Source organism: Pollicipes pollicipes, unplaced genomic scaffold (assembly GCF_011947565.3).
Source record: "Pollicipes pollicipes isolate AB1234 unplaced genomic scaffold, Ppol_2.1 Scaffold_7231;HRSCAF=8579_pilon_pilon_pilon, whole genome shotgun sequence".
Lineage (NCBI taxonomy): Eukaryota > Metazoa > Arthropoda > Thecostraca > Pollicipedomorpha > Pollicipedidae > Pollicipes > Pollicipes pollicipes.
The window spans coordinates 10,495,821-10,504,356 of record NW_023597034.1 but is presented as its reverse complement, the minus strand read 5'-3'; the positions used below and the strand labels follow the sequence as shown (position 1 = coordinate 10,504,356).

Below are 8,536 nucleotides of genomic sequence, written 5' to 3'. Positions count from 1 at the left end.
ACACGTTATAGCTTAAAGGCTCACATTCAGCAATCATGATATTCCCCACCCCTTTCTTCCTAATAAGAAGCGATACGTGTAAGGTAACTCAAATCGACGTCATCCTTTTCCCCGGCTACCTCGCGGCGGGCTTGATCCGTTCCCCATCGCCCAGGGGCAGACTGGATTTTTGTAATTCCCACCCTCTAAACACCCATCCCGGTCTCGTCGTTGTAAATTCTACACCTCTAAGCCGTCCAGTTTGCTGGAGCGCGGCGCAGCGGCTGAACTCTTACGACAGGAGTGATACATCAGTTATACGCGACATTGTGTGTGCTACAAAAACTTGTTCAAAGTTAACTTATTCGCGGCATTGCTTTCACTGCAAAAGCTTACGCACACCAAAACTTACAATGCAGAAACGTATACCCGTTTTACTTCTACAGCAACGGCTTACATTTTTAAAAACAAATTATACGGCAAATACCTATTCATTCTTCACTCATACGTGACACTACCTTAATTACAACGAGTTATAGGTCAAATTAGTTGCACAACCTAACTTAAAAGAATATGAGCGCTTGTTTGTAAAAAGCTCATGTCCATCATTATGTCTGCTGCAAGAGCCTATATAGCCTTTACTTGCCAGCAATTTTTTTCTTCTTCGGCCAATACTTATCTGTGTCATTTCTTGCAATACGATACGGGTCACAATCCGCAAATTACAACCGTCAGTACATGCTCCAGTCAATAGGTTTAACAGAGTGCCCCGCATTTGCGTGAAAGAGCCATGCTGAAGATCATTCGGTGCAGTTCACAGCCCTATGCTTCTAAAGCCCTAAACCGCTCTACTTTCTGAACTCTACGTCCGCAAAAATATGCAGGCTATTTCGGGGAGACTATTTCAAGGTCACCCAGCCACCATGACGCCATAAAACATTTAAATATTGCCACGCCAAAGGCCATGCGGCGATCAAGACCAATACGAAGATAATTGTTGAGTCTTTTATATATGACGTTCGTGAGCACGATTTTCAGATAAGGCGGCCGCCAGTTGTCTCTCAATCAATGTTTTTTAAAGGTGTGATGACGTAATCAAATAATGACGTAATAAGGGGAATATTTACTACGCAGAAAAGTTGTGTTGTCTAGAGCAGCCCCTGCCACCTTAAAAGTATACCCTTAATTATAAGTGAGCCTATCCCATCATACCTGATGCTTACTTTAACATCTCCAAACGAAGAGCATTTCCCTTAAGCCTCATACAAATCCTGGAGGGAACAGAGGAATAGGAGTACTTTGTGGGGTGAAATTAGACTGCAGGTGCCAACTCCATGGTGTTGATACATTGTTGCTGTTGTAAAAATTGGGATCGACACGCCCACAACGACAGTAGTTATACGCAATATTATGTCTACTGAAAAACGTTCGGTGTGCTGTCGTAGTGTTGCGAAACAAGTTTGGGCGCGAAGCAGGGAAAACGGCCAAGCTTGCCCCAAAGTACATAAAACACGGCGTTTACCACGAATGTGAGACACCTTTCTATCACATGAGGGGTGAATGGGGTCCCCGACCGGATACGAAATCACACTCCTGGCTTGATGTTCACTACAACGCGACATTACTTCTACTTCAAGAGTTAAACCCAGCACTGAGATTTCGCTACCCAAAATACAGGCTTTGCTTATACACCAAACACTACGTATCGACAAAATTCTGCAGCACAATGAATGAATAACTTTTGGTATCAGCGCTTGGAACATTTGATTGCAATGATGCCCAGTTGGGGTTCCCTCCTAGCCTGTGGTTTCTCCTACACCACTGTAAGAATTCCATGCGCTTTGCGTTCCACGGCAAACATTAGCAGAAGAAGTAATGCTGCGCATGCGCCAATATTAGGTAAGTTTTTGCAATAGAGTCATGACAATTATCGCTTTTGAAGCGCAGGTTTTGTGGTGTAGCGCTTATTCACGTGTAAGTCTTTGCAGTGGATTAATGCCGTGTACATCCAATGGCTGTATACGTTTTACTGTGAGGTAATGACGGGTATAAGTTTTTGAAGCATAAACTTTCCCGTGCAGCACTGATGCCGCATAAAGTCTTCGCAGCAAAAGTAATGGCGGGCATAAATAATGACTGAACCAGTTCTGAATTACAAGCAATGATGATTTTAAAAAATTGCAACATAATTGTTGTCGCGTAGCGCTAATGTCGTAAGTTTTGTCTAGAACTAACGTAACACTTGTGTTGACAGGAGTTTTATTGTAGTACTAATGTCGCCGAAACCTGGAGGGCAGTGCTGGACATACGGCTGAATCATATCAGCTCAGAAAAAGGATCAATTAATTATCTTAAAAGTACGGATAAATATGCAAGACCACCACGAGTAGGGGCCAAAACACGGGTGTAACATTATTTGGCTCATTGAACACTTCAAGCACCGCTACTGCCATCTCTCGGCGATTTTAAAGTAGTACAAATGGCTGCTGGGTTGGCAGTTTCACACGGCTAATTTGGCAGCACCTCATCGCCATAAAAATGCTCCAAAGATATCAGACGTCGAATGCCTGGTTTATTGTATATGCGATGAAGCGGCACAAGCGATGTGCTTCAATCGATCATGATTCGCGGCGCTGTTTGCTGGCGTGAGGATCAACGTAGCAGACTACCGCATGCAGTTCTAATACTAGTAGGGCATTCCACGACGAATAGACAGGTCACTGGGTGAATTTTGCACTCTCATCTCTCGGATTTTGTTAAAATTAGTTACAAGTGTTGCCATCGGTGCTGAAGACGACTGTGACATTTTCGGGTCATTCAGTTGAGCGGTTTCGAAATTACAGCCTCCGACATTTTCGTGTTGTGTGGTTGAAAGGCTGCATTCGGCGACGATTCTTTCACCACGATGAAAGAAAACCATATAAAACTAGAAGTCAAATGGTTTAGAAACCTCCCAGATTATGTGTGTCGTGATTGGAATCGTCATTACACGAATGCATATTGAGAATGACGTTATGAATATTTGTAATGCATACAGGATTATTTTTAAACACGATTTTGACTCTTTTCGTATTCGCATGTGATAGAGGGCATTTTGAACCCCACGACTTGGGCTAGAAATGTTTTGTAACATTGTCACAATAAGGAACTGCGCTTTATTCGCGTCATCCGTCGTCGGCTACCGGCACAGTATCTCCCATGCGTCTCTCCGCACAGGCGGCGGAATGCACTTGAAAGTCGACTCAGTGTCACAGTGACTCAGTCTTACTCGCTCTAGCTCATCAAAACTCTTGAAATCAAGCGATTGCGATTTATCTCCCAACGCCTGAATCTTACTGACGGACAATGACAGCCTGAGCACTCACTGGTGTTACTGTGTAAACCTAAGTGTCCAAGAAACACACCGTCTGTACATTAGCTTTACTTTGCAAGTACTGGCATAGCTTCCCAGCAGAGAGAACATGATCGGAATGGAACGCGACAGCCTGGCACTGATAGCAACCCTTCTCAAGATCCCCCAACCCCATCGCAAGCTCTTCCCATGGGATATGACAACGTAATGTCACTCGCACTTCACGCCAAAGTCCTCCTGAAGAAAGCAAATGTTTAAAGAATCGAACCTATTCTTGTTCTGTGCAGTTGATCCATCTGAAAAGTAATGCATTTTCTTATAAAGGAAACAAGACTTTTCATTTCCGGTAAAAGGAAATGTATGGACCGCAATACTGCTTACGTTTCGTCGCGTCTGACAGTAGGCAACAAGTTTTAAGCGTAATCTGTTCAGGTGCTGGCCAACATGCCACGAAGAGGTGTAGCGTGCATTGCGGTACATCCCAATGAATTGCCGGATTCCATCTTGGACGACGAAAGTGTAGTTTTCTGAAGTCCAGAATTATCAAAGCGTCCTTCCGGGGTAGTCGTTTTAAAGGTCAGCGAAGAAATTATCCTGGTGCTGGAACGTGAAGTAATGTTTGGTCACTGCGACTATGGCTTCCAACAATTTGGTCAAAAACTCATCCATTAGCAGAACAAGTTCAATTAAAGCACAGCGGTCTGTGCTTGACCATTGGCTAAATCTAATTTAATTGATCGAATCCAAAATGTCCTCTACTTGTGTATCGATTGCGTCAATCAAAAGCGATCGCACATCATCCTAAGAGCGGACAACTCTCACACTTCCGCGTCATGCAGGATGCCCTACGAACATCACACACGGCATGAGTCATCAGACCCTTGTAAGTGACATCTCGCTGGCTTAGAGTTGCAGCAATCAGCTTCGCGTTCTGGTAATAACAACTCGCGCCAACCGCGCGAGTATCGCTGCTACCCATCAGGACTCGGTGTTGGCCGGATAATAAATACTCTTATATTTACATCTATTTCTTCTTTAAACAGTGTGTTTCAAGCTTTTGCAGCATCTACTACGCGATCATTTTGACAAATTGGTGTGCTGCAAACGTTATAGGATACACGCGTTTAAAGAAGCAAGACAAATGAGTGGTATTACTTTCATAGTGGCGAGCAGGGAGTCCAATGATATTTGTCCCGCTGGAATGGCTACCTCCAATCGAATTCCTAGCTTCTCACAATGATTTCGAGAAAACTGGCTTTACCGATCAAATCGGTCGTGTCTCATCTAACAGCAAGTGAATACGCAAAAAGGTGGCATACCCCTTTAAACCTCGCCGTGCTCTCGTTTTGTGCTTCCGAAATGAATCGGCACAACTGGGTTTGTTGGATGGTTTCACTGTCGCAAAACACTGCCAGATGCAAACACGCGCTCCAGCCGCACAACAGGCACCAGTCCAAGACCCGATCACTGGACCTCTTCCGACTTCTGGGTCGCCCCACATGAGCAAGAGACGACACCAACCTCACAGCACGCACTCACCTCCCCCCTGTTCCAATTACCCTGGCCCCGCCCGTTCCCTTGCGTGGGGGTGGGGAACCGGCTGCGGCTGTGCGATGCGCGCCCAGTCTTCGTCAGAGCATGGACCATGTCTTTGCAACGGATAACTACCTTTTTATTTTGCAGATTGTGAGGACCAAACTACGGTCTTTGACACGCAATCGATAAAAACATCAATATCGCACAGGATAATTATTCTTTGTGCCTTAAAAAGCTCATAATGCCCTGATAGTTACGTTTATGCAATGCCGACTTCAAAAGTGGCATACAAATATCCAGGACTGTTCTCTGGTTACTTTGACGTTTAGGTTTGCCAAATTATCTTTCAATAAAGTGGAAAAATACCATCGAAGGTAGCCTGCGCAACTACTAACTCGAACTTGCCGAAGGCTATGACTCCGAAACGGTACAGCTTAGAAATTTTAAAATGTCACAGGCGACTTCAGCGCTTGTGATACCCCCGGTGACCAGTTATAACCAAAATTCGAGGGATGAGGGCGTAAGGCAATTGTCGAAGTATCGTTCAGAGCCCCCGTAGGAACATAGCCTCGGAGACAGTGAAACCATCGCGGTGCAGTGGTATGTGTGCGGTATTGACGGTGGTGGGAAGTCAGCATCACGGGACCGCGTTGACCCGTCTGAATCATCGGTGTGTTCGAATATAAAAGAGGGCTTATTTTCAAGACAACTCCATGCTGTTTCCTGGTAAAGCAGCTTAAAACGCCTAAAAACTTTGTAAATAAAGTATCGGAACTGCCCCGTGACGGCGTGCGTTACCTACCACCACCATAGTGACTGCACGTACGCATTGGCGCGCATTACGGTGATTTCCCCGGCTCTCGAACCACTCTACTGCAATCGCTGAGACTGCATATGGCATTCCATTAAGTGAACAGGCCCTGAATCATACAGATTCAAGTATTCATGTCAAAACCCATCCCTGCCGGGATTCGAACCCGGGACCTTTGGATTAGAAGTCCAACGCGCTATCCACTGCGCTACAGGGACGCCCGTTATGTTAGAAAGGTGAACATTTAGCAATCGCAATATTCCTCACCCCCTTCTTCCTAATAAAAAGTCAATAAGTGTGATTTCACCCCAAGCAGCATCATCCTTTCGCGGCTGCTGCGCGCCGGGCTTGGTCCGTTCCCCATCCGTCCAGGCACAGGCTGGATTTTATAATTCTCACACTCTAAATACCCATCCCGGTCTCGTCGTTGTAAAAATTCTGCTTCTCTAAGCCTGCGTGGCCGCTGGAGGGCAGTGCCGGGCAGGCGGCCGCGCGGCGGCGGCGAGCCAGTTGTTTGCTAACGGGCAGGCAGTCGCCGCATGACGTTGGTGCGGGTTGGGTACGCGCCGGCGCCCGGCCAGTGCTCGCTACCAGGGGGCACAGTCTGCATCAGCGGCGGCAGCGATTCGTCATTGAGGACAGTTGGCCCATCGCGGACAGGTAGGTCTTTAATAATGCTGTAAGCACAGTATGCTCCTGAGATGTTTCAATGGATAATTAAATAATAATTTTTAGCTGTCTTCGGGAAACGGATGCGGAAAGATGGACTCCGTGCAGCTGTGGTTGAAAGCCGATGAGGTGACTCGAGGTGTCATGTGCAAAATCAGTGTGTGTCATGCGTGCCACGTGCTGGCGCTAGTTCAACGTAGGCCTACTAGGCGTACCATCGCGAACACAGCTCAAAATTTACTTGGAGTCAAAAGTCAAGGAGACAAATAAATTTAAACCCCAATTCCCTGTTCAGCCAAGCCCACGCGACTGGTACTAGGGATAAGACCAGGTTTTTGGTAAGGGGGCGGGTGCATAAACTGCACAGGTGTCCCACGTCTGTGAGATTGGCGCGGGGGAGAATCAGGGGTGTGGCAAACTGAAATCCGGGGACAACCTAGCAAAGGGATCCTAATTGTCTCAGAGAGCCCGGGGGCGCCGGTGCCCCGATCAGCGCGGGACACCCTCTTAATTGACGTCGGTTGGCCTAATCGTTCGGACTGGGGTATCTTAAAGGCCACCTGCGGCATGCCCTGGGGGTCCTTCAGCCCTCCATCCGAGTCCTTGATCGTAGGCGCTAGGTAGGCGCGACGCAGCCCAGCCAATGGCGCGACTTGAGTGCACGCGGCACGTGCTGCCTGTCTGCACCTCTGTATGATAGGCTTCGTGTCGTGCTATCGCTGTCAGTCAGTGGCGATCAGTGTTTATTTAACTCCCAGTCATGTGAGGTTCAAACGAAGGCGGCTCGGGTATCTGTCCCCGACACCTTCCTGTGGGTTGGGGGCTTCGAACGAGGCGATACCTCACCCATGAGAAATCGCGGGGGTCCCGCGCGTATTTTGGATGCCCCGTCTCTCCGCACTGACCAGCCACGGCGGGTCTGACCCCGGGCAGGGGCATGCACCTGTAGCTACAGCCAGCAACTACAGGCACATCCATGTTTGTGTCTCGAACTTTGCAGCGGTCGGTTAAGGGACGAGAGCGTTGTCCCCATCGGCCTCGTGAGCACCACACACACTGTGCCATTTTTGACGTGCTCACACACACCTCGTGAGATGGCTATTGGAAACGCGGCGCCTGGGGCATGCGGACACAGCGCAAGGGCTAAATTAGGGCATGCCGTAAGCATAGCGAGGCTTAAGCAGTGATAGGCCGTGTGCAGCAGTGCCTTGGGACGCCTCACATGACAAGCTCAAAGTTAACAGTTTTGTTCTCTAGGAGCGAGCTTTGAGGAAAGCATTCCCATTTATGACAACAAATTCATTATGAGATACACCTTTATCATTCACATATCTCACAACTGAGGTTGACATGTGGCATGACCTGGAAGTATTTTATCAATATAGTTTTTCTCACAGCTTATCAAGATGCGCGGAACTAGACCTGAAGTACTGACTTCCTCAGTATCCAACGGCAGAGGAGCTGATATCCAGCATGATATCCGACAGGCACGGGAGGATATATACCTTACAGCTGACGTCTCCACCACCATAGGCATCGGGCCATCGGTACGATAGGAAGCGATGCTGATGCCCATTAATGAATTAAACATCGTCAGAAGCTAATTATTTACAGTCAATCACTAGGGTAAATTGAAGGAGCGAATTGAGAGGGAGACATGCCACGCGAACTTAAAGCTGCAACTACGCCCAGTGCCAGTATTTGGAATACTGATATATGTTGTCAACAATTGCTGCCGTTTCTAATACCAAAATTCGTTCAGGTGTAATGTTTGGATTTCAATTTTGCAATGTGTCGCTCGTTGATTGTGCAGTGTCAGAAACTCAAACTGGGATGTTCCCATCCGCTCACTCCTTATCTATGTTGTCAACGCCACCCCAAACTGGGCTTCAGGAATATTAGGATCTGCGCAGTGAAGTTACCGCCCGTCACTTGGTTCAAACCCGCGAATCCCCACACCCCTGAAATACAACCGGATTTGCGTGGAAGAGAATGCCACTCGAAAGTAAATACTCGCATGCGAGACCTGGCCACCGATGAGATTCTGGGAGGAGCCTGACGAGCCACGCGGAGGAGCCCGACGAGCCACGCGGAGGAGCCTGACGAGCCACGCGGAGGAGCCTGACGAGCCACGCGGAGGAGCCTGACGAGCCACGCGGAGGAGCCTAACGAAAAACGCTTCGACGCGC

The 8,536-nt window shown here is 47.7% G+C and overlaps 1 non-coding gene across 1 annotated transcript; it reads right to left on the bottom strand.

Annotated features, from left to right (window-relative positions):
• Window positions 1–5,823: 5,823 nt before the first annotated feature.
• Window positions 5,824–5,896, bottom strand: TRNAR-UCU (transfer RNA arginine (anticodon UCU)). The gene has a single exon. It is a non-coding gene; the product is annotated as a tRNA-Arg (tRNA).
• Between the last annotated feature and the right edge of the window lie 2,640 nt (window positions 5,897–8,536).